This window comes from Canis lupus, chromosome 24, assembly GCF_003254725.2.
Source record: "Canis lupus dingo isolate Sandy chromosome 24, ASM325472v2, whole genome shotgun sequence".
NCBI classification, from domain to species: domain Eukaryota; kingdom Metazoa; phylum Chordata; class Mammalia; order Carnivora; family Canidae; genus Canis; species Canis lupus.
In genome coordinates this window covers 38,891,308-38,918,698 of record NC_064266.1, presented here as the reverse complement: position 1 = coordinate 38,918,698, position 27,391 = coordinate 38,891,308, and the positions used below count along the sequence as shown (strand labels likewise).

At 41.7% G+C, this 27,391-nt stretch overlaps 2 long non-coding RNA genes across 2 annotated transcripts in view; one reads left to right on the top strand and one right to left on the bottom strand.

Annotated features, from left to right (window-relative positions):
• LOC112674131 (uncharacterized) overlaps window positions 1–27,391 on the top strand; it is a 99,623-nt gene that overhangs the window by 62,763 nt on the left and 9,469 nt on the right. The window contains exon 5 of the long non-coding RNA XR_007405669.1: window positions 19,246–19,347. This is a non-coding gene — a long non-coding RNA (uncharacterized LOC112674131). The remainder of the gene's footprint in view (window positions 1–19,245; window positions 19,348–27,391) is intronic.
• LOC112674132 (uncharacterized) overlaps window positions 2,000–27,391 on the bottom strand; it is a 195,764-nt gene continuing 170,372 nt past the window's right edge. Inside the window, exons 4-6 of the long non-coding RNA XR_003145241.3 lie at window positions 9,920–10,117; window positions 8,179–8,383; window positions 2,000–3,051 (exon numbers count right to left, since the gene is read on the bottom strand). This is a non-coding gene — a long non-coding RNA (uncharacterized LOC112674132). The remainder of the gene's footprint in view (window positions 3,052–8,178; window positions 8,384–9,919; window positions 10,118–27,391) is intronic.

The following is a 27,391-nucleotide window of genomic DNA, read 5'->3' as shown; positions in this document are numbered from 1 at the left end:
GTACTAAACTCTCTATACACAATGTGTTTTCCTATACATAAGTGCCTATGATATGAGTAAGTTTAATTTATAAACTGAGCATAGTAAGAGATAAACAACAGTAACTAATGATTATAAAATAGAACAAGTATAGTATGCTGTAATAAAAGTTATATGAATATAGTCTCTCTCTCTCTCTCAAAGTATCTTACTATATGGTACTCACCCTTCTTTTTGTGATGATGTAGGATGGTACAAAGCCTACGTGATGAGATGGAGTGAGCTGAATGACCTAGGCGTTGTGATACAGCATCAGGCGACTATTGACCTTCTGATGCTTTGTGGGCCATCCAGTCTCTGTCCCAACTGTGCTCGCTTCAGCAGCACATATACCAACAACTCAGCTCTGCTGTTTTAGGGCCAGAGTGGCCATAGACCATATGTAAACCAACGGGGAGTGACTGTGTTTCAATAAAACTTTATTTATGAACCTTGAATTTAACTTGCATGTGATTTTATGTATCACGATATATTATTCTTGGTTTTCTTTTTTATTAAACATGAAAAATATAAACGTTCTTCTTAGCTCATAGGCTGAACGAAAGCAGACAGGGGTGGGGGTGGGGGGCTGCCAAATTGGCCCATAGGCCGTGGTTGGCTGACTACTGCCTTAATCTGAAAGCAACATGGGTGGAATAAAATGTTTCACCCTAGTAGTCACTGATTCACTACTGAAGGGAGAAAGAGGCAAGCGGAGGGGTGGGAGAAAGAGACAGGAAGGAGAGAGAAAGTGAGGAAAAAAATATGCAAATTGCATTAATTTTTAACTTGGACAACTTTAGATAACTCTTGGTACGACTTGCCAAGATAACAATTTAACAATATGTTTGAAACTCGTTAATAATGTGTCTCCCTTTCTTAAGAAAATCCACTTTGAGAAATGTATCCAGATCAAATGAGCAAATAAATGCACAAAGATATATGGGCAAGGATGCTCTTATATTATTATTTACAATAAAAAATTTACAACCTTAACCATGTAGCAAATAGTGGGCTGGTTAGATAATATCGCAATGGGAAATCGCGCATCTATTAAACATGATTATGTAAATATTTACCTATTGACACATAAAGGCACTGATGATATATGAAGGACAAACTGCAGGTCACAAACTATTAGGTTTCCGGTGAGGCCACTTTTGCAACACACGTAGTTGTGTGTATATACACACAAGGGAACACCAGAAAGCTGCCTAACAAAATATTTATATTGGTTGCTCCTGGATGAAAAGATTATGGGGTTTTATACATTTTTCTATATTTGCTAAAATTTATATTATTAGAAGATGTTGCTCTTATCGGCACAAAAATGTAGATTGTAAAAATAGGATAGGCAAAGATAATTTGGGAGGCTCTCAGCTTTGTGCCATGTGTAAAAGATTTCATCTAAAAATATCTTAAAAATACAACTCCCTTCAGATTCTTTGAGTGTCTGGATGCTTTCTTCCATCTTCTCCTAAGCTACATATTGAATATGTGTTTTCTTCTTGTTGGATGGTTAAATTCATAACCTGCACCCGCCCCCCCCAAGCCTGTTCCAGTAACCTGCCATCTGTCTTCTTTCTGACCTGTTGAGAACTCACAAAAACATTAGTTCTCTCGAAAGCATGGCACTTGGGAACAACGTAGAGGGAGACATGGAATTTTTATTGCTTTTCTTCTGTTTTCCTTTCTCTGGGTCCTACTTTTTCTCCCTGTCTGTGCACCAGTGGGGCCGGTATGCGTACTTGCTCCCACACTCTGTCGCCTCTAGAGCCATGCTCTCGCTATGACAGTGACAGCAGCCATCCTGGTTGTGATTTATCTTCGCAAGTTGCCAAATCGCTCTTGGTTGCATGTCTGTGCTTGGTGAATAATGAGAAAGACCTACCATCCATCTAAGGACAAAACAATGTGAGCAGTTACATTTAAATTTAGCCATTCCCCCCCCCACAGCCCCCCCCCCACCAGCTTATTTCTTCTTTTCTGATCGAAAAGGGCCCATTTAAGGGCCTTTGTGGTAAATACCCAAATAATAGTGTCACAAAGGCGGAAGATCATTTTTCACCAGCGTCAACGATCGCTGTGGATAGGCTGCCATCCTGAAGTTGCAAACTCTGCTCAAAGTCTGGTCCCTTAATAGCAATTGCTCTGGACCTTCAGAGGGGACTCATTTCAATGTCAACTACTGAAGCTCAGGTTATTGCACCGGCAATGCTGTTGGTAAATTGCAGGAAGACACAACCTCTGTGTAAGGCAACATTTGGGATCTGGGTATGTCTCCCTGACAAACAATCAGGGAAGGATGAAACACATAATCTCCACCTGATATGACAGCAGTGATGTGTGGGGGAGAGGGAAATCTGGGGACGAGAGGACCGGAGTTTGAATCTTTGCTCAGCCACTTATTGTCTGGCTGTTTGACTTGAGCAAATTATGTCTTCTCTGCATCTGCTCCCTCATCTATGAAATGGATTATTCACACCTATTTGCAGGGATGTTAGGTGGGTGTGGCAGATTGTGTTTCCCAAAGACGGCAGTGCGAATATCTCCGGTGCTACGATTTCTAGAAGGCACCCACTGCCTTATCCAGAAGGAGAGTCTAATTTTTCTTCCTTTGAGTCTGGGCAGACTTGTGACTCACTTGTAACCAACAGAATGTGATGGGAGTGAAGCTGTGTGCCTTTTGACCATAGGGCGCAAACAGTGTTGTGGCTTCTGTCTTGTGAGATGAGGCATTCACCTGACCGTACGGAAGAAGTGCAAATACCCTGGGGCTGCCATGCTGTGAGGCAGCCCAAGCAGCCGTGTGGAGAAGCCAACGTGAGGTTGTTACAATCAATAAATCCAGCTGAAGTCCCACCAACACCCAGCATTAACCATCAGCCACACGAGAGAAGCCACTCCAGATCATTTCAGCTCCCAATCGCCAGTTAACCTGAGTGTCCCAGTCTTCTCGGTAGATGCCCCCGACATGGTGAAGCAGAGGCTGGTCATCCTTTGTGCTCTGTCCAGCTTCCTCACCCACACTATCTGAGAACAAAGGAAAACAATTGCCTTATGCCACTAAATTTGGGGTGATTTGCTATGTAGCAATAGCAACAGGAAAAGGATGCTCAGGAAACAAAATCCTATAGAGCAAGTAGCACATAGTAGGACTCTTAATGAGTGGCAATTCTAATTATTTACATCATTTTCTTCTCTAAATTAGACTTCAGGTATGACAGGAGGTGGTAAAATAGCCACACGGGGACCTCCACCTCTAGGCGATGGGAGGGAATGAATGTCCAGCTTTCATGCATTCATGCACACACGTCAGTGGTATCCAGATGTTTACTGGACAGTAACATGCCAGGCATGCCTCTGGGTGCCCAGCAATGGTGACAACAGAGACATGGACTGTCCCCACAAGGAGTCCGGGTGGGCAGAAAGATAAATGAATGAATAAATGAGTAAGAAAATGGCAAAGCTGTGAAGAAGCAAAGTAGGATCATGTATTAGGGGCTGGGGAGATGACACGAAGCTGCTTACCCTACCCACTGGTAGGCATAGGGAGTTCCAGGAAGCTTAAGAGAACTGCTGATTTCCACGCCTCGTGTTTGCAAGTTCTGCCTCCCTGGGTCTCAGGCAGTGGTCCCAGAAGCTCTTTGAAGCTGGGGACACCCCCGCCCCCTGCATGGTCACGGCTGTACTCTGCGGCCCAGTGCAGGTTTTGTTCCTGGACTAGACATTCATTTCAATAGTTGCAAATGTATGGAGTACTCTGCAAGAATCCTCAGAAATTCCATGTGAAGAAATCCAGGGATACTGTGTCACATACCAAATCTACGTGCTTATAACATATAATTGATCCATAGAGTATTAAATATAGAGAACCACTTAGGTAATATTAACGCCTTGGATTTTGACTCCTGGACTGTAACTCCTTGAATTTTATAACAGACACGTTTTTGTGTCAGCTAAAAATATTGTCATTAAACAATAGTAAACACATAAAATTTCACATGAAGTATGATGTCACAAGCACAAATAAAGTTCCTTTTAGCATCTCCCTTGCTGTGATGCCTCCCCGCTTTGTGTGGTAACCTCTATATCAATTCGCTTTTTCTTCGACTTTCTAAGGATTTTCATGGACATGTATGTGCCCGTGGAACCTACAAAATACTGTTGTGTTTTTAGAAAGTTTTGATTATTAGAAAGGTGAGTCGTGTTACTGCAACTTGCTCTTTTTTTTAATTTTTATTTATTTATGATAGTCAGAGAGAGAGAGAGAGGCAGAGACACAGGCAGAGGGAGAAGCAGGCTCCATGCACTGGGAGCCCGACGTGGGATTCGATCCCGGGTCTCCAGGATCATGCCCTGGGTCAAAGGCAGGCGCTAAACCGCTGCGCCACCCAGGGATCCCAAATTGCTCTTTTATTTTTATTTTTTTTATTTTTTTTTAATGTTTATTTATTTATGATAGTCACAGAGAGAGAGAGAGAGGCAGAGACACAGACAGAGGGAGAAGCAGGCTCCATTCACCGGAAGCCCGACGTGGGATTGGATCCCGGGTCTCCAGGATCGCGCCCTGGGCCAAAGGCAGGCACCAAACCGCTGCGCCACCCAGGGATCCCCCCAAATTGCTCTTTTAAAAAGATTTATCTACTTAAGCAGAGGAGAGGTAGAAGTAGAGGGAGAGAATCCTCAAGTAGACTTCCTCACTGAGCATGGAGCCTGATGTGGGGCTCAATCTCATGACCCTGAGATCATGACTTGAGCCAAAATGAAGAGTTGGATGGTTAACCAACTGAACCACCCAGATTCTCCTGTAACTTGCTTTTTTTCCTCTCAAAAATATGTCTTAAGGACTTGTTTATGTAGGGCCATAGAGATCCTTCTTTTTTTTTTTTTTTATCACAGCACCCCATTTCATTCTTTCATGCTTTATTTCGCCATCTCCTCTGTGATGGACAATAACCTTCCAGTTATTGCACCTTCCCGAAGGAATGCACATGTCCCCTTGTGTCCTGGTGTGAAGGGTTCTCTAGGCCACAGCAGAGGAGCAAATGGCTTAGTCAAGATTATCAGTGGCCAAGTCAAGTCAATGGCACATAGATTTTGTATTTTTATTTTAATTTTTTAAAAAAAGATTTAGTTTATTTATGAGAGACACAGAGAGAGAGGGAGAGACAAAGGCAGAGGGAGAAGCAGGCTTCCTGCGGGGAGCCTGATGTGGAACTTGATCCCAGGACTACGGGATCACACCCTGAGCCAAAGGCAGGTGCTCAACCACTGAGCACCCAGGCGTCCCATTATATTATTATTGGCATTCTATCTAGTGGTTGAAAGATGACTTATTTCTCCATATTTTGCCATCAGTTAATTTTTAAATCAAGTATTAATTGAATGGATGATCGGCATTCCAGAAAGTCCAAAGCGTATAACATCTGTTACTATGTTATATTATATTAAAATGTACAGTGTGGTGTTTAAATGTAGATGGCCCTTGTTCTGGGTTGGCTTGTCCCTTTTCTCCAATAACCTGAGGGACAGGGGTGGACAAACAGAATCCTTGCCTCCTGGATAGAAATACTTCAGGAAGCCAGAAGGACACCAAGAAGTAGATGTGTTGGTTTGGAGGCTGCTGTCCTGCACGCCTGAGAGCAGGGAGGGGGTGGAAGGAGAGGCATGGTACAGAAAATCATGACACACATGCAGAATTGTTTCCTAATAAAAAAAAAAAAATCTCTCAAAGTTTTCCACGAGGCCCTGTCAGCAGCTCTTCAAGCAGCATGGCTTATTTTAAATTTTATTTAAATCAACAAATTGCACACACTTGAACACGGAAACAGAATACAAGGAAAACACAAGCTGCCCTAACAGAGCAATGTCTAATAAACATTATGCTACTCAGAGATATTTGCTGTTTAATCACCCCACAAAAGGACGCATTCAGCCAAAAGATGTCAGATAGCATCTTGCTAAAGGCAATGGTGCCAGCTTTCCTGGCTTCTGAGTTCATGAAGCTAATTTTTTTTCTCTCCTCCCCATTTGCCTTTTCTTTTAATACCAAGATCTGAGAGGCTCTCTTGGACCATTCAGAGGATAACGCATTTGTGCTTTGAGTAATAATAATAATATCCATTTATTCAATAGTTTCTTTTTCAAAAAAAAAAATCTAAGTTCTCCCTACACTCACAATGGGGTTCAAACTCACGATCCCAAGATCAAGGGTCACATGATTTACTGAGTGGGCCAGGAGCCCCTGATCAATAGTTTCTTTGTCAGGACTGGCTATATACTTTGTGGGGCCTGTTGGGGATGAAAATGTGGAGCCCCTTGTTCAAAAATTATAGGAATTTCAACAATAAAAACAGAGCATTAAGCCAAGCATGTGGTGTTTCTGACTGTAGGCCTGGTACAGTTGCCCAAGTTGGGCACCTAGGAAGCCAGCCTTGATTTGTGGCTATCTGGGGGAAGATCTGAGTTCTCCCCTGCTCTGCTCCATGAAAAGGCAATATGACTGGATCAATGAAACCCCATGAGATTGACAGTGGTTGGCCCTGGAAGGTTTTCTAAGGATGGACCAGCTAACTGCTCAGCTTTTATTTTGCTGGCTGGTATGCAGGCTGAGGGATAAGTTACTAGGGGAAAAAGGAAATATTTGAAAGTCAGGGTTGGGAATTATATAGGCCAGAAGGAAAAAAGGAGGAAAACTAAAAGACACTGGTGCCCAGAGTAGAATTTAAGGAAAGAACAGATTTGAAAAGTAATTTTTAAAAATGACTCTTTGCAAACAAATAATCCACTTAAGAAATGGGCAGAAGACATGAATAGACATTTTTTCCAAAGAAGACATCCAGATGGCTAACAGACACATGAAAAGATGCTCAACATCACTCATCATCAGGGAAATACAAATGAAAACCACGATGAGATCCCACCTCACACCTGTCAGAATGGCTAAAATTGACAAGACAGGAAACAACAGGTATTGGTGAGGATGTGGAGAAAGGCCATCCCCCTCACACTGTTGGTGGGAACACGAATGGACACAGCCACTCTGGAAAACAGTGTGGAGGTTCCTCAAAAAGTTAAAAATAGAGCTACCCTATGACCTAGCAATTGCACTATTAGGTATTTATCCAAAGGATACAAAAATACTGATTCAAAGGGGCACATGCATCCTGCTGTTTTATAGCAGCTTTATCAACAAAGCCAAATTATGGAAAAAAACCAAATGTCCATCAACTGATGAAGGTTAAAGAAGAAGTGGTATACAAATACAATGGAATATTTCTCTGCCTTCAAAAAGAATGAAATCTTGTTATTTGCAATGAGCTAGAGTATATTATGCTAAGCAAAATAAGTCAGCCAGAGAAAGACAAATACCATATGATTTCACTCATGTGTAATTTAAGAAACAAAACAGATGAACATAGGGGAAAGGGGGGCAAGAGAGAAGGAGGCAAAACATAAGAGACTATAGAGAACAAAGTGTGGGTTGCTGGAGGGGAAGGGGTTGGGGGGATGGGGCAGCTGGGTGATGGGCATTCAGGAGGGCACTTGTGATGAGCACCGGGTGTTATATTTAAGTGATGAATCACTGAATTCTACTCCTGAAATCAATATTACACTATATGTTAACTAGAATTGAAATAAAAACTTAAAATACATAAATAAATGAAATAAAATAAAATAAAGTGATGTTTTGCTACATGGTATGTGATGTATATCCTTTTCCTTTTTTTCCCTAAAAACTCTTCAGCAAAAACTACTTAGTCGCTAAAGCAACGAGAATGTGGTGAGATGCTATATAAGGCCTTAAAGTGGGTAAAAGGGAAGATCTGAGGTCACCCATGAGATTATCACTTTGTGTCCCACATAAATTAATTCTCCCAGCAAAGCAATAATAACTTCATTACAGAACTTCATGTGCCCATTTTCTATTAAGTGGTCAGCTTTTTGAAAAATACTGATTTATAGGAGTTCTTATTAAGGAAACTAGTCCTTCATCATATGAGTTACAACTATGTTTCCCATTTGCCTCTTAGTTTTGTTTTCGGTATCGTTCTCCCCCACGCAAATTCTTTATAAATATTTGTATTAGCTTGCTAGGGCTGATATAATAAATGACCACAACGGGGTGACTTAAAACAACAAAATTTATTCTCTTACAGTTCTGGAGGGTAGAGGTTCCAAATCAAGGTGGTGGGCAGAGTCATGTTTTCCCCAAAGGCTCTTGGGAAAATCCTGTCTTCTTCCAGCTTCCGGTGATTACCAGTAATTCTTAGTGAACCTTGGCTGTGATAGCATCTCCAGGGTCTGCCTTTGTCTTCACATGGCCTTCTTCCCTGAGCATCTGGGCATCCAAATTTCCTTCCTGTTGCAAAGACATTAGTCATTAAGGCCCATCTTAATGTATTATAACCTCATCTTAACAGGATTACATCGGATAAGACCAAGAGTTTTTTTTCATCCTGCAACAATGAAAAACCTTCTTCCATATTTTCTAGAAAATAATAGGTTCCATTAAGAAGTTGCATTTAAATGCTTGAACATCTGGTATAAGTTTTAGTGGAGTGAGGAAGGATTTTTTTTTCAAATGGCTATTCAGATGTCTTCATAATACATATTGAATAATGAATCTTTTCCAAACTTATTTCAGGGTCACTCTTGTACATAATAAATGTCCATATTTATTTGTGCCTATTTTCTAACCTTATTCTATTCCATTGATGTATTTATTCTGCATCAGAACCACCAAGGTTTTGCCATCATAGTGTTTTTTTTTTTTTGCCAACGTAGTGTTAGAATACAATGCAGAATTTCCCTGACTCTTCTTATTTATATATTTTTTATTGAACTTTAGAATTAGATCTTCCAGCTCAAGAAAAGTGATAGCATTTCTACTGAAATCATGTTAAATATATAGATTTAAAAATCATGCCAATATCCATTTTTTAAAAGTCTTCTTCTAACTCCCTTAGAAGCAATTTAAAGTCATCTTCTTCAAAGTCTGTCCCATAGCTTTTTAAGTTTAATGCTAGAAGGGATTATCTATCAAGAAAGGATATTGACTTCTATCAAAAGCCTTTCAGCATCTATGGTGACACATTTTTCTTTTGATCTAATAATATAGGTTTTCCTAATGCCGAATTGTTCCTGAATGTTAAGAAGTTGGGAAGTAAATTCTTCCTACACTTACTAGCTTTGCCTCCTTGTAAAAATTCCTTTATCTTATGGAGAGAGTTTTCTGTAAACTGGGAATGGTTGTAGTGCTGCCATTTTTGCCTTCTCGGATTCCATCTCCTTCTTTGTGAAACTGCAAAGGGATCATTTTCCTTTGGTGAGTCAGTCTTCCCCACTCTCCATGCATATGGTATGAGAGGGGCTGGCTCCTTCACCAGGTCCAGGGATGGACACATAGCCCAGGAACTTCCCCCACCCAGTGACATTGATTTGTTTAAGGATGACACAAGCTGGGCCAACAAGAAGCAGCTCTGGACTATTTTGGGACCTAACTGCTTTTGTTGAACTTCTAGGGTATGAACATGTTCATGGCTATATTGTCAACACGTGGCAAAGGCCCTGAGAAACAGAGGAAGTAAAAGCTGAGAACAAATGAGACAGTGATAGCAAGAGATTTGATGAAATGCTTTGAATACTTGGAACAAACACTCCTAATCACTGCCTGAGTATTGACTTGAAAAGAAGAAGAAGGAAGAGGAGGAGGAGGGGGAGAGAAAGAGAGTAGGAGGAAGGGAGAGGGAGAGACAGGAGGGGGACGATGGGGAATAATAACAACAATAACAACTAATAACAACAATAACAATAAAACAACAACAACAACAACAACAACAACAACAACAATAATAAAACAGCAGGAGTTTAACACTAACATTTACTGAATACTTACTATGGACCAGATATCATCAGCACTTTTCATGCACTGACTTGAAAAAATCTTCATAATAATCCAATGAGGGAGATGTTCTTAGTCTTCCATTTTCCAATGAGAAAACAGAGGTCCAAAGAGTATTGATAACTTGCTCAATGTCACAGGGCTAGTTAGTATGGAGTCAGGATTCAAACCCGGACTGTCTCGCTTCAACATCTAAATACAAACAATATCTGATTTATGATAGTTTGACTAACAATTTCTCAACTTTACAATGATGTGAAAGGGATACGCATTCAGCAGAAACCATTTTTGGAATTTTGATTTTTGGATCTTTCCCTGGGCTAGTGATATGCAGTCTAGTCTGCTCCTCTCCCATGATGCTGGGCAGAAGCTCCCAGTCAGCCCCATGGTCACCAGGGTCAACAACCATCCTAGACCCTTACAGCCATCTGTCTCTCTCTCTTTTAGTACAGTACTCAGTACATTACATGACATATTCCACACTTTAATTAGGATTTAGTAGGATTTGTGTTAGATGATTTTGCACAACTGTAGGTTCAAGTATGTGTTCCCAGCGCATTAAGACAGGCTGGGGGAAGCTATGATGGATGGTAGGTTAAATGTAGTAAATGCATTTGTGACTTACTACATTTTCAAGTTACGATGGGTTTATCAGGAGGTAACCCCATCAGATGCTGAGAAAGATCTATACTTGTGCTAATAAAAGAGCTTCCTGTTCAAAATCTGTTTGAGAAGTGTTTCTGTCCTCTGCCATAAAAACAATGTAATTTAAACTCCATCATCATAATACCTACTTTGAAAAGTTGCTAAGAGTCTTAACCAAGTTTGTATCTGTCAATTTACTTGGTCAGTACCTGGCACGTAACAAGTCTCCAACTATTAGATGCTGCTGTCGCAGTGAGTCATGGAGTCTCACGGCCCAACCTTCTCAAAGAATCACAGAGAAGTAAAGACTAGCCTTTTAGAAATGATTTATATTATTAGTCTTGCCTGAAATTGCTGGAAATGCAAACTCACATTCTTAGAAGGGCCAGGCTCAGGGTGTCTTTTGATCTTTAATGCTACTGACATTTTGGGACAAGCAATCCTCAGTTGCGGAGCTGAGTTGTACATTGTAGGATGTTTAATAGCATCCCCGGCCTCTACCCACTAGATGTCAGTAGCACCCCCCACAGCCCTGTATGACAATCAAAAATATCTCCAGATACTGCCAGATGTACCCCCGCAGGCTGAAATCACCCCCAGGTTGAAACTACTGGTGTAACTGGCTGAAGGTTACCCTTAGACTCTGTGAGCCGTGGTGTCTGTTTCATACACAAGGCAATGCTCCTTCTAAGGGGGCAGCTCCACTATTCAGCTCCACTGGTTGTTGCTGAGGAAGACTATGGACTCATTATTGGCAGATCATCCAAAATATCTAGTTTGGGAATTTTTTAGTCTACTTTTACATATTTGATTAGAGTTTTAAATATTTCTCTGCAGGGCCTTAGTTCCTCTTATTGGAGAAGGATTTTAGAAATCAAGGTTTGGGTGCTTGAAAGATACAAAGTACCTAAAGTGGCATAAAAAGAATTAGAAAATCAGAATAACCCTAAATCTATTAAAGAATTTGATTTTCTAACTAAAATTCTTCTCAGAAGATCAATTCCAGGCCCAGACAGTTTCACTCAAAAATCCTATACAATATTTTGAGAATAAATGCTACTAACATTAAACATGTTCAAAAAATAGAGAAGAGAACATTTCCACCTCATTGAAGATGCCAATGCCATAATACCAAGAGTGGACAGATTTGTAACAAGAGAAAATGACCCTACAGATTAATACCTCATGAACATAAACACAAAAATTCTTAACAAATATTTTAAATGGAATCCATTGTTATATATAAAAGAAGTAAAACATCATGACCAAGTGGTGCTTAATCCCAGGAAAGCAAGGTTGGGTTACTATTTGAACATTAATCAATATAATTCACCAGATAACAGAATAAAGGGGGAAAAATACTACCAGCCAGCCAGATACAAAAACATTATTTGATTAAAATCAATATCTATTCATGATAAAAGTTTCCACCAAAATAGCAATAGAAAGAACTTTCTCAACCTGAAAAGGGGCACCAAAGAACAACCCAAAACTTTCACCATTCCTGCTTGATGCAGAAGGGCTGAATACGTTCCTCCTAAGATCAATGATATAACAATGATTTCTGATCCACCACTTCTGCTCAAATTGTCCTGGCATCCTAGATATTACAAGTCAAGGAAAAGTAATAAAAGGCTTTCCTAGGAAGGACAGTTTTTGAACTATGTTTGTTTATAGATGGTATGATCACAAACACAGGAAATTCTAAGAACTTTACAAAAAAATCTACTAGAACTAATTGATGAATTTATCAATGTCACAGGCAACAAGATTAATATTCAAAAACCAGTTGCATTTCTAGATACTATCAACACAGAATTGGTAAATAATATTCAAACATATAACTTATAATAGCATCAAAACCCATGAAGTACCTAGAAATATATTTAACACAATATTTGCGAGGACTGTATGCTGAAAATAGAAAATATTGCAGATGTGATATTAAAAAAGGCCTAAATAAATGGAAAGGTATACGTGATCATGGATTAGATGACTCAATATCATTAAGAAGTTAGTTCTCCCTAAAATGGTCTAAAGATTCAACGCAATCCCATTCAAAATCCCACCAGGCTTTTGTAGAAATTGACAGTATGATTTTAAAATCTATATGGGCATATGAACAACAGCTTAAAATAAAGTGGCTGACCACAAGTATTGATAAGGATCTGGAACAACTGAAACTCTCAAATTTTAATGCTAGGAATTTAAAATGGTACAACCGCTTTGGAGAACTTCTTGGCAATTTCTCATAAAGTTAAATATATACTTAGCATGCACCCTAGCAATTCCACTTTCAAGAGTTCACCTAAAAGAGATGAAAGTATACATCCACACAAAGTTGTATGTACACATATTCATACCACCTCTACTCACAATAACCTACAAACTGGGAACAGCCCTAATGCCTATCTATAAATGAATGGATAAAAAATAGTGGTATATCCATGTAACGAATAAGTCCACACCACTCAGTAATAAAAAGGGAGAAACTTGTGAGACATGGATGGATCTCAAAAACATTATGCTAAGCAAAAAATTCAGATACTAAAAAAGCAAAACCACACACACACACATTGAATAATTCCATTAAATTAAGTTCCAGTACAGGCAAAATTATAGTGACAGAAGAAGATCAGTGCTTGTCTGGGGTTGTAGAAAGAGCTCTGAGAATTAACTATAAAGAGGCATCAGGAATTTCTTGGTGTAATGGAATTGTTCTATGCCTTTACTGCTGTGACGGGTGTGAAGGCATATATGTTCTTGAAAACTCATCAAACTACACTGAAATAGGAGCTTTTTACTGTATGTATATTCTATCTCAATAAAGTTGATGTAGGGGGAGAAAGTGCTTTGCAGAGAAGACAACTTGCTTGGATTCATCCTTCATGTTTTCTCTTGGCACATGATAGTTAGCTGCTTGAAAGAAAATGCCCAAGAAAAAGATGTTCCGTTAAGATACAACCACATATTGAGAGAATATACAGAACTTGGGAGTTGCCTACACAAGTGGACACCAGTATGACACGAAAAGTTATTTCAGTTACAATGTCACAAATGTCAACTTAATGTCACAGTATCTTTCCCCGCAGACAACGTGTAGGCTCAGAATTGTGCCTTTTTTACCATTTGTAATCTAAATTTTAAAAAATCATTGCCAACATTCTAATAGTGGGAGATTCACATAAAAATCTGGATTTTGGATGTAGCTTGTAAAGCTGAGCCCTTGCTCTTTCATGGCACATTGAGCCGAGCTGGCTACTTTAGCCAAGACCTGTGTGCTCCAACATGATGCTGCCAAGGGCCCCACCAGGCAGCCTGCCCCATGTATGTAAAGAGACAGACCCTGGAGCGTGTGTACTGGTGCTCCCTGGACAGTCTTCCTAGTGTCTACAGAAGAGCCATGCTTGGAGCAAAAGTCAATAAACGTGGATAGAACATGGGGCCAGATTCAACACCAATGGCAAGGCCTCAAATTTGCTTGGGGATTTGGGGCCTTTGTTACACATTCTTCAAACCTTTGAGATGGGGGCAAAACTAGTGACATGGTCTTCATTTTCCTGACCTGTGTTTCTTCTGTTTTTCTTGTTCTCTTCAATTTCTTCATCATTTGTTTTATTCTCCCTTCCTTCCTCTAGCCCCTTTCTTTCTTTTCCCACTTCATCGCACAACTGGGATTATAGCATTTAAGAAACAATAATAAGAACACGTAAAATTAGGTTTAGAGAATTTCAACCAGGAGAACTAAACCTCCACTAGACCATGCTGAAAAAAGAAGATAGATCAACAGGCAGAAGGTCTTACCCAGTTTGGGCACCTGTCTCCAGGGATGTAGATTTTCATGGGGACAATTGTTACTGTGTTTCTCTGCCTAGGTTTCTTTGGGCCCTCTGAAATTACAGGTGGAATATTGTGGGGTGTGCATTTTCCTTCAGAGAACAGACTTTGTTTTTCTCATATTCTCAAAATATTTGTGACCCACAAAAAGAAACCTGAAACAGCTCTTTATCTCTCCCACTCCTCTCTCCTTCTGACAATAATCACTGGCACTAACTTCAGGGCCCTAATACCACTATGGGTGAATTTACATTCAACACCAGGAAAATGTCCAGAGGGAATTGCCTACACAGGAGGAGCAGGCTACAACTGCATGCCTCTGGGACAACTGAAATCGGTGAGGCCTTTGCGCATATCTCAGGCTTATCAATGTTCTTTTAATTAATGTATACCAAGGAAAATAATCAAGACTGTGTTGAAAGATTTAGCCACAAGAATGGTCATCACTGCGTTACTTACTACAACGAAAAATGGAAATCATGTATAATATATCCAACAACAATGGATTGTCTAAAAGATTACAGTGCATGAATGCAATGGTATACTCTGGCATCTTTGAAAATGGTGTTGAGAAATATTAGTGATGTGTAAAAAAAATATATCATGTTGTATCAGGAGTCTGCAAACCCTGGCCAACGGGACAGATCCTGCCCATCAGGCATTTTTTGTGAATGTCTGGGTGGTATCTTGGCCACACCCATTTGCTTTCTTACCATCTCTGGCTGGTTTTGTTCTGCAGCTGCAGGACTGAGTAGGTGGGATGGAGGCCCCTTTGGTCAGCAAAGCCCAAGGTATTTATTTACTACCTAGCTCGTTATAGGAAAGGCTTGCTAGCCTCTGTTTTATATTATTAAGTGAACAAATAGTATTATTTCAGAGAGAGAAGGGGGGAAGGAGGGATGGAGAGAACAGCCAAAGTAAACAAACCGAAATGGTGAACAGTGGCTATCCTGGGTGATAGAATCACAGGTAATTTGTGGTTTGCTCCCTTTGCTTCGCAGTCTTCTCCAGAATGTATACACCATTACCTTCACCATCACATGCAAACTTTTTTTTTTTTTAACATTGTATTATACCATTTAAAACTGCCACTCTATCTTCCCCAGCCTCCCAATCTCGCCCCATGGATACAGAGGCAGCAAAAGAGTCTCTAGTTATTTTGTTGAGTGGCTGTGAAGCCACCCATCACCCTGTAACCAGGTTCTATTCAGTATTACACCTGCGAGGATATAAGCAACAGGAGAAGAGGAACAGGGCAACAGTGCTTGGAGAAAATTAAGATCTGCAGACGTGACATTTCCTAGAAATCAGCCTGTCTTGGTTTCTCCTGTAATTATTCACCATTTTGTTTACAAATGGGAAATAGCATTCTACTGTTCAGTGTCTTCCAAGAGACTGAAGTTAATTTGAAATAATCCTCCAGCAAAAGCACCAATAAAAGCATCTGGAACGCCCTGATGCCATACCCTCTGGCTACTGACACGATATTATTGATACACAAATCAAAGTTGACTGCTCTGGTAACATTGAGTCCCCTGGCAGCAAGAGCTTTCAACAGAGAAGGTGCTCCTTTCTTAAGACAGGGCCAACGTAATACAAGATTCTCATTGTAACAGGCTCAGCGAAGACATTAAAGAGATCCCGACCAGAAATGTTAAATCTCCTTCTGCTGTTTTCTCTGAGATAGAAAGGGCCTACCCCCCAAAATAATCATCAATAAATAAAACAAGAAGAAATTCTAACTACACTTAAGAATAGACTCAAGAGACAGAGGGAGGCTACAAACGTAATGTGGTATGAGGGCTGTCACAAGATTTCACCTGTCAGAGGGCGAGCTGAGGAACTTCCGCCTGCCTGAAGTTTTCACCATTAGAGTCATTTTGTTGAGACACTGTGTGTTTTAAAAGTCTCTGCTCAAATATAGAATTATTGAACTTCTGGATTTAAAAGGTCCTTAGAGGTCATAAATCCATTCCTGAACTGACATGTGAATCCTCCCTCCAGTATCCCTGCTAAGACATTACCCAACGTTGGAAAGAACTTCTCCCATGATGGGGAACTCATTACTTTAAAAAAAAAAAAGCAACTGTTTCATTTTGAGTGGGCTTTAATTATATAAAAGTATTCCTCAGGGTGAACCAAAATCTGCTTCCCTGTAATTTTTATTCTTTGATCATTAGTCCTACTTCATTAATCCAAATATTTAATATGCACCCTTTCAGGCATGGTCAACATGGTGCCCGCCCCCCCCACCCCCCCCCAGATAACCAAGGTTCCTGATTTCATGGAACTTACATTCAGTGAGGAAGACAGCCAGCACACAAATAAACTAATCAAGAAGTGAGGTCGTTTCAAACATAGTCAAGAAAAGTGAAGCAATAATGACCAGAGAGAGTGAGGAGAAGCTACGTTGGATGGAGAGCATTATGGGTGAAATTGCGCCCCCTCTAAAAATATATTGAAGTCCTAACCCCTGGTACCTATGATCATGATCTTAATTGGAATATGGTCCTTGTGGATGTAATCAAGTCAAAATGATTTTATCACAGGGAGCCAGTGATTGGTATCCTCATAAAAATTGGAGAAGAGATGTTTGCTGAGAGAAGACAATGTGAAGACACACAGGGAAAACACCACGTGTGGACAGAGGACAGAGGCAGAGATTGGACTGATGCATCTTCCAGCCAAGAAACGCCAATGATTGCTGTCAACCACTGAAGCAAAGAGAAAGATATGGAATGCACCCTCCCTTAGAGGCTTCAGAGAGCATGGCCCTGCCAATATCTTGATTTTGAACTTCCAGCTTCCAGAACTATGAGAAAATATACTTCTGTTGTTTTAAGCCACCTTCTCTGGGGTACTTTGTCACAGCCGCCCTAGGAAACCAGTACAGAGGGTCAGGGAAGGCCTCACTAACATTTTGAGCTGATGAGCAAGCTTTAATGAGGAAGAAGACTCTTCCGAGCACAGGAACCAGGGAAACCAAAAGCCCTGAAGTTGGAATGAACTTGGAATATTCCAGGAACAGAAAGGAGGCCAATGAGACAGGAGCCCTGAACAAATCTAGACAGGTAGGTTAGTTCCAGATTATGACAGCAGAGACTCCCAGCCTCTAGTATGCAAAATATGCAGATGCTGAGGCCCCCATCCCAGAGATTAGCCCATGGTCGGTCCAGGCATCGATATTTTTTAATGCTCTTCAAGTGATTGTGAGAACCACATATATAGACCTTTGTAGGCCCCGTGAGTAGTTTGGGATGTATTCTTTAAGCAGTGGGAAGCTATTGGGTACCTTAGCTCATGCGGAAGCTCTACTCTGTTGAAGCATGACCCCTCCAGTATTTGCAAACAACCCAGTCCCAGAGCCCCTCCTCCTGCCTCCTGCCTTCTCTTCTTCTGAACATCACCAATTCCCAGTGTGCACTCTGGTTTGATAAATATCTACTGGGGACCTAGCAGGAAGCCATGAAAGTAGAACATCCCCTATAGTTCAACATGAAGGCACGCATCTGTCTGTTAGATTAGCTCCCTCAGTGACCCCTGACATTTTCTCCTGTCCCATGAGGCTTACATTCCATTCTCACCTGTCCTCCATGTGGGAAGCACTGTGCAACGTCAGCACAGATTTGAAACCTGCCCCCTCCAACAGCAGAGATTTGGTCCCTCTCTCCTCCCAGTGGAGAATAATGGAGTTGACTGGTGCCAAAGAGACACAAGAGCTCAAGAAACCTCGAGGTGGAGAAGATAGAACATTCCAGGATTCATTCGGCAAATTTTGAGGCTCTCTTATAAGCTGCCACCTGTTGAGGTGAGGACTCTTTGTTCTGATTAGCAGGGACAAGGGGCTTAGGCTGTGTTGCCCATGGCTGTTGCTGGAAGTAGGGACTCCTAAGGCAGATGAATGCTGCAGTCATTGCAGACATACTTGCTCACATTCCTTGGGCTGAGAAGCAAATCGACCGAGCTATGTCATTTAGATAGTGAAAGGTTTTAAACCTTGACACTGCAATTTAGCCCTAAGGTATTTTTAGAAACCCTTCTTCAAAGCAGACACGCAAGACAACATTCAGACTTGGTGCTTATTCATGCTTTCTCCTTTCCAGAGATGGACAAGAATGCTTGGTGAACACAGAAGCTTAGCAGCTCACTGGGCAACAAATACCAAAAGACCAAAGTGACAAATTGCAAAATTGGGAGAAGGCACACCAGCTCCCTGTCTGTCTCTTTGCCCAGTCTCGTGTAGGCCTCTCTATTGGAAAAGCCCTTGCTCATTGCCTAGGTCCACAACAGAACTGACTCTAGAAGGAGCATGCCAGTCAGAGGAACTCGTCCTATCTGAGCAGGGTATGCACTGGTATGGCTTGGTCACTCTTTTATGCCCTGAGTCTGTTCTGATGTCTGGTGTTGACTATTGGTAATATCACTTCTTTTTCTCAAGGCTCATACACAGCCCTAACATAGCAATGGAACAGTGGTTTGAAGGCTCACATTCTTGAAGGACGATTATTGGGTTGTCTCTCAGGCTTGCAATGATCACTGTCTTGGTTACCACTCTACTCTGGTCCATAGTGTTGGACTCTTGGAGACTCCTTTATGCGGTGACTTTGGTTTCACCCCCACCTGAACCACCTCCTTGATTGGTCCAGGAATGAGAGCTGCTCAAAGCCCCTTCTCTAGGACCTAGGTCTGGGCCAAAAAGAAACTCAGTCTCACAACTATATGGTCAACTAATCTTCAAGAAAGCAGGTGAAAAAAGAAAAAAGAAAAAAAAAAAGAAATGCAGTCTATTATTTGGTGTCACTCTGTTTCTCTCACTCTCTCCCTTTTTCTCTCTTTAGAAAGCAAAAATTTGAGCAGTAGCAGCGCCATATTGTCTGGTCTAGAAATTGGGAAGCTGAACAAGGATACCTGAAGTAAAAGAAAAGAATTATCTGATTCCAGTAAGTTATCTATAATTTACTTCAAATTATATTGAACCAGATGAAATTGCCAATTTCTCATCATTGGAAAATTGACCACGATTAATAAAATTGACATGAAGTATATTTTGAGCTGTGCTCTCCAGGATTTACAATGGTGTTCTCCTTTTTAATTTTCCCTGATAATTGATTTGTTTTGCAGTTGTTTATTTTTCCTGCAGAAGTAAACATCACAGTATCTCCACACAAACTGTGAATCCTTTTTCTTTGATGTGAATTTCAACAGGGACATGGCAAATGGAGGCAGGTGGAAATATCAGTTTGGCCTTGGGAAAGGGCTTTGCTAGCCCAAGAACTATTCTGTGGTGGCTTACAACTTTTGTGGTGGGTCTCTGAACTTCAAAAGTGGGCCTGAAGGGAGAGCCAAACACATTTTAGGTGAAGAGCAAGCGGAAGCCATGCTAAAAGTCAACCTTTAAACCACAATAGGAAGCCCTGAAGCATAGTTAAGAGTCTCCCCAGAGACAGTTTCTCAGAAGCTGGGTGTAACAGGCAAAGTGAAAAGCTGGACAGTGTGGACCACACTAATGGATGGGGATATGGAGATACTTGCAAGGATGCTTATTGCTTAAGATTCAACATGATAGAGGCCTATTTTTGGAGGAGATTATAACCTGTGACAATAAATGGATATTGGTGGACAACTGAATGAGATCTGGACACTGGCTGGAAGTTGAGGTAGCCCTCAAGCATATTAGGGTTTGTCATTATTATCAAAGAATGTTCTGGTTTCTACTTGGTGGGCTGTAGATGGCATAATGCAGCCCTCCTTTTGAAGGCTATGTGAAAAATAACCACAGAATCATCTTGTCACAAAGTTGTCCCATGCTTGATTAGTAAATGGTTCTAGGATCGTGCTGCTTTGGCAGACTCTTGATCATGCCACCATCATTAGGAATACCCTGTTAGAGCTGGGGTCGGCAAACCACAGCCTACTAGCCAATTTCAGCCCACCACCTGATCTTGCACAGCCCGTGAGCTAAGAATCACTTTTACATTTGTAAGTGGCTAGCAATAATCAAAAGGACAATATTTCTTGACCTATGAAAATTATGAAATTACAATTTTGGTTCATAGATAAAGTTGATTGGAATATACCAACATTAATACATTTACATATTGTCTGTAGTTGTGTTCACACTAAGACAGACCTGAGTAGTTGCAACAGAGACTGTATCACCTGCAAAACTTAAAAAACATATGGGCTCTTTAGAGAAAAAATAATGTGTCAACCTTTGTGCTGGAGTACCATTACCTTTGCTTCTTTTTCTTTATTTTTTTAAAAGATTTTATGTATTTATTTGAGAAAGAGTGAGAAAGAGAGAGAGCACAAGCAGGGTGTAAAGGCAGAGGGAGAAACAGACTCCCCGCTGAGCAGGGAGCCTGATGCAGGATTTGATCCCAAGACCCTGGGATCATGACCTGAGCCCAAGGTAGAAGCCCAACCAACTGAGCCACTCAGGAGCCCTTGCTTCTTTTTCTTAAATTTAAATTCAATGAATTAACATAAAATGTGTTCTTTGCTTCTAGAAGACTTTTTAAGCAGGATGTGGTTGGGGCACCTCAATGGAGGGAGTTGGGCCTGTTCTGTGCCTGTTTGTTAAGAAAACAAAATCTGGCCTGATATTCACTTTCATTGGAACATGGTTGTAAATTGTGGGAGGAGACTCAGAGCTAACACCTTTCTCTAACTATTGGGAGATAATGATAATGACCACCAGGACTTAATTTTAGAAAGCCCGATTCGCTTAGCCATCTTGCAGCAGATGTCCCGAGAAGGGCAGTGCTGAGAGCTGGAACAAAATATATTCATTGGCATTTTAATATCTGATTCTAAACCTTCCCCAAGACCCAGATGCTTTATAACCTTTGCACCCCATAAAACATGGAATATCTTTAAAATGAATCCCTTTTGTTTTTTGCTTAAGCCACATCCAGCAGATTATTATCACTTTCAACCAAGTAGAATCCTTATTTATACTTTCCTGATGGTCAGCAGAAAGGGTTGGAGACACAAGAGTTGTAGGCATTCATTTTATGGAGCCATAAGATCTTTCTGAATTATTTACGTAACTGTCCACCGGCACTTATGACCAGGTACCTCTCACACTTAACCCAGAAATCTTAGTTATTAAGGTGATGCTTCATAATCTTTGCATTGGGCAACATCACGGCAAAAATACTGATACCTTTTAGATAAGACTGGGGAGTATGTCTCGTGTTGATGGGTAATAAGTAACGTGCATCCTAGCTCTTTTAAAGAGAGCACAAGACATCACACACCTTAGACAACCCAAATGCCTCATCTATTATTCACAGATAGTTCCAAAGATTCGGCCAGTGATGAAACAGATCTTCCAAAGATGTAAGCCAGGTCAGTGCAAATACCGTCCAAGAGCCAGTGCTTCGCTTTCTCTGTTGTGCTTCATTCTTTGCCAGGTTTGCACTCCTTACCCTCACACCCCACCATGACTATTCCCACCCCTAAACCCAAGTCACCCTTGCTGGCATTCCCACCAGTGTCGTTTTTAGGTGACAGTATCAGTAACTGAATAATGAGCAGAGAGGGCAACAGGAGCATGCTCTCTGCAAGGACATGCTAGATCAACACACACCTTCATGCACACTTGTCCCCGTTAGTGGATAAATGAGTTCCTGCTTTAATTACTAAACAAAAATTGGCAAGAGTCAAGAGATAGGCACTTTATAAGACAAAAAAAATTTTCTAATGCTAAACTGAATTGTGTGTGACTTTCTCCTGATGCAATCATTTTAATCGTCCACTTAACAAATCAGAACTGAAAACAGTCTCCCAACCAATGGACATGCCGACTTTTAGGGTCACTGTGGTGGAAAGAACGTTTGTGAATTTTCCTTTTCCATAGATACATCACTTTGCTATCTTGTACCCACTTTCAGTGATGTTCATCTTTTGATGAACTCCATGGTTCCTCTTGGTAGGAGCACCTATGAGCCCAGGGAATTCTTTTTCTAGTCTACTCTAGTGGTGGAAACACATCCGTTTCAGAAAGGCTGTGCTACATCGAGCACTCACTTTTCCTGCACTAATTCTAATAAATCCAGGAGAGAGTGTGGTGCGAAATGGATGGACCCAGTCCTGACTCAGTATAATGGGGCTTTTATGCCGACATGCTCCATTAGGGACCACCACACACATCTTCCTCAATAAACAAGCTTACAGCTCAAGTAATAAAGTCATTTATGGAGAGAAGTCAGCCAAAAGACCAGGACTTCCAGGAGGTGCTCAGAGAAGAATCATATGTGTTGGGTTGGAAGAGAATCTCATATATTCAAATCAAAAGACCATCTTTCAAGTGGAAGCTCTAATTCTCATGACCCCATCACTTTACCTGTTCTTTGCGGGCTCAGAAAAGAAGGTTCACCTGGAATGTCCCAGAGAGAGAAAGGGAATTTGGTGCCTTTAAAGCCAATTAAGCCCTTCCTGAATATGAGAGTAGTTTTCTCTGCTTTTTTCCTAAACATAAGAATTTCTGATCAAACGAGAACTTTTCTACTTTTAATTAGCCCCTTGTGTTTTGAGAAGAAAAGCAAGGGGGAATGCTAAAAAAAAAAAAAAAGTCTCTTATTTAAAGTCACTGTTACAAAGGTTTTTAATTCTTTAGTTCTACTGATTATTTAAAGAAGATGTCACAAAGAGGTGGGCATTGCCTTTTCTCTGGGATCCCATAGATTCTGTGGTGGAGAGTAATTCAGTGTCTTATCTAGGACCTTGCAAATCCAGGAGCTACTGGAAGGGTGTTGACAAGGGGTAAATGTGAGATCAAAGAGAAAGCTTCTTATTAGAGCATAGTTGCCTGGGAAGGAGATGGGAATCCCTGGTCAGCTTTGCTGACCCTCACCGTATACCAGTTGCTCTTAATTGGACTCAATACACACCAGCTAACGTGTATCTGCACACCTATCTACGTACATAGAGGATATGGGGTCTATACATATATATGGATGGATACGTACACAAGTATTTGTATAAATGTGTCTTTGTATGTATTTAGTAGGATGATGTAAAGACCCCTGTACTCTTTTTTTTTTTTTTTGGCAGTTTTATACCTTTTTCTATTAAGGTATCACATAGTACATAAAGTGAATGGACTTTAGGTATACAAGGTAATGAATTTTAGGTTTCTGTGCCTGGCTAACCACCACACAGATTAAGACCTAAAGTGCTCTGGAGAGCTGAGCATGAATCCCAGCTGATCAGCTGCATGCATTCTCGTCTCTGCATCCCACAGACAGGAGGGTGGACCCTTAGCACCGACCAACATCTAACACGAGGACAGTGTCCCTGTCTTCACACCATAAATGGTTGGTATTATTATAAATAGCTTTGGGGAGGTGAGTGTTCCCATGAGCAAACACTGGTGGATGTCACCCCAACAGGTAATCCCACCTGCTGCTTCTTTATGTGAAAGGAGTCCTCCCACGGGGAGTCTTAAAACAGCCAGCCCTTTCCCAGCCTCCCTTGCAGCTAGCCCGTGTGGCTGTGTTCCAGTCCATGGAGCCTCCCCTGCAGCTAGCCCATGTGATGGTGTTTCAGCCAATGGAGGCTGAGGGAGGTAGACTGGGGTCTTCTGGAAAGGATCTTCCCTTGTGGTAAAAGAGAGACACTAGATGACAAAGTTCTGTCCCTTCCTCAACCAGGCATCTGTAGGCATGGTGGCTGTCCATGAGGGAGGACGAGGTTGGTATGTGAAGGAAGTGGGAAGATGGAGGCTCCATCCTTGAGGCCATGGTCCAGTTCCCAAGCCCAAGGTCAGGAAACTTGTGTTGTGAGGGGTCAGATGGGAGATACTCCAGGCTCTGTGGGCCACATGCAGGCTTTACTGTATATTCGCATCTCCTTCTCCCTCCTCTTCCTTCCTCTTCTTCTTTCTCTTCCTTCCCCCTCTTCTCCTTCTCCTCCTTTCTCCTCTTTAACCATTTTGGATACTTTATCCGAAGTATTTTAACCAGATATTTTGTTACTAAAAAAAATACCTCAGTGATACTACAATGCAACTACTTTATAGGACTCTACATCTTTTTTTCCCTAAGGTTTCTTTAATTTATTCAGGAGAGACCCACAGAGAGAGGCAGAGACATAGGCAGAGGGAGAAGCAGGCTCCCTCCTGGAAGCCAGATGCAGGACTCGATCCCAGGACTCCGGGATCACACCCAGAGCCAAAGGCAGATGCTCAACCACTGAGCCACCCAGGTGTCCCGACTCTACATCTTTTTAAAAAAATGATTTATTTATTTGAGACAGAGCATGTAGAGGGCCAGAGGGAGAGAATCTCAGTCAGACTCCCCATTGAGGGTAGAGCCCAGCACGGGGTTCAATCCCACGATCCTGAGATCATGGCCTGAGCCAAAATCAAGAGTTGGATACCCAGCCAACTGAGCCACTCAAGAGCTCCAGACTCCACAATCTTTTATTTATTTATTTATTTATTTATTTATTTATTTATTTATTTATGATAGTCACACACAGAGAGAGAGAGGCAGAGACACAGGCAGAGGGAGAAGCAGGCTCCATGCACCGGGAGCCCGACATGAGACTCGATCCCGGGTCTCCAGGATCGTGCCCTGGGCCAAAGGCAGGTGCTAAACCACTGTGCCACCCAGGGATCGCCAGACTCCACAATCTTAAAGAAAAATGAATAATAGTGGCAATAATTCAAAAATGAATAAGTGTAGCTGAGAGGCTATGGGGAAATACATGACAAATGCATTAGGACTTTACTCTCAAAGTATTTTGAGCTCCATAGCCACACCTCTTGGCCCTTGCCCTCCATGGCCATCTGTCCTTCCACCCAGTCCTCTTCCCTGGAAGTGGTAGCAGGGAGCTCTTAAATGCTCAGAAGGAGGGAAAGGATTCTAGAAACTCTAAGAGCAGGGCCCAAGTAACAGGATTTTCTCACTTCAGTGACCTACATGGTTTGCAGCTGGCTCTCCCTCCCTTCCACACCATCAGTGATGGTTACTTTCATGTGTCACGTCGGTGAGGCTCTAGCACTCAGTCAAGCAAACATTCATCTAGAGGTGGCTCCCGGGGGTCTTTTGTAGACGTGGTTAACATTTTGTAATCAGTTCGCTTTAAATGAAGGAGATTCCGCTCGATAATATGATATGGGTGGCCTTCCACTAATCCTTGGAAAGTCTCTAAGAGCAAAACTTGACGTTTCCCCGAGGAAGGAGAAACTCTTCCCCAACACTGCAGCATCTGCTCCTGCCTAAGCTCCAGCCTGCTGGCCTGCCTTCTGGATTGCGAACTTGCTAGCCTCTACAGGCATGTGAGCCAATTCCTTGAAAGAAATCATGTATAGACAGTTGAAGCTCATTATTCGTGGATTCGGTATTTACCAGGTTGCCTGCTCGCTCGAACGTATTTGAAACCTCAAAATTAATACTCGTGCTGCTCTCAATCATGACAGGCGCAGATGGTGAAAGATTTGAGTCACCTGATGCACGTGTCCCCAGCTGAGGTCCAGCAAGGCAATGGTCCGCCTTCTAGTTTCATGCTTCTCTCATCCTGGAAATAAGTGTGTCCTTTTGCAACCTATTCAGTGCCACACGTTTGGCATCGCTGGGCTTTCTGTCAATGGTTTCACTGTTTAAAATGGCCCCTGAGTTGGCAGCCTGGGAGGCTCAGTGGTCTAGCACTGCCTTCAGCCCAGGGTGTGATCCTAGAGACCCGGGATCGAGTCCCGCATCGGGCTCCCTGCTGGAGCCTGCTTCTCCCTCTGCCTGTGTCTCTGCCTCTCTCTCTCTCTCTCTCTGTGTGTGTCTCTCATGAATAAATAAATAAAATCTTTAAAAAATAAAATAAAATGGCCCCTGAGCATCGTGCCCCAAGAAGCACTGCCTAGCTGTTCCTAAGTGCAAAAAAGGCCGTGATGGGGCTTGTGGAGAGAATATGCATGTTAAATAAGCATTGTCTGAGCATGAGATATAGTGCTGTTGGCTGTGAGTTCAGTGTTAATGAATCAACAACGTGTTTTAAATAAGGTGTCTTGAAACAGAAACACACATAAAACAAGGTTATGTATTGATCAGTTAATGAAACTATTGCGACCAGAGGCTCACCAGAACCCAGCCCTGTATTTCCCGTAGGATCAATGTCACGAATTCAGTGTCTATGGCAACTTTAGAGAACATACCTGCCACAAACAGTGAGAATCTGAGAATTAAATATACATACAGCATTCTCCCCACCCCCAACCATGGTTTCACTTTCTCATGGTCTGGAAGCAGGTGATCTTCCTTCTGATGTTTTGTCAGAAGATCAATAGTACTCTAACACTTTGTCACAGCGCCTATGTCACTCAACTCACTCCAGCTCATCACGTAGGCATTGTATCCTCTCACGTCATCGCAAGAAGGGTGAGGACAGTACAGTAAGATACTTGGAGAGAGGAGCACCTGGGTGGCTCAGTCAACTAAATGCCTACCTTTGGCCCAGGTCATGATCCTGGGGGTCCTGGGATAGAGTCCTGCCTTGATTTCCCTACGCAGTGGGCAGCCTGCTTCTCCCTCTCCCCACATCCTTGCTCAGGCTCTCTTTCTCGCTCTCAAATAAATAAAGAAAATCTTTAAAATGCTATTTTGAGAGAGACACAACATTCATATAACCTTACAGTGTATTTTTAGAATTGCTCTATTTCATTATTAGTTGATGCTGTTAATCTCCCACTGTGCCTAATTTGTGAGTTAAACTTGAACATAGGTATGAATGTATAGGGGAAAATGTAGTATCTATAGGGTTTGGTACCATCCACAGTTTTAGGCATCCACTGGGGGCCTTGAAATGTATCCCTGCATATCTTGTGTTCTGTGTTCTACATACAGGTTCTAGTTCTCTGGAGAACCCTGACTGATACACCAGCTCATCAAGTGTGGGCTCCCTGTGGGAGGTTGACCAGAGAACTGTTCTGTGGCTCCCATTCCTCTGGATAAGGTCTGAGAGACCAGACTATCACAGACCAGT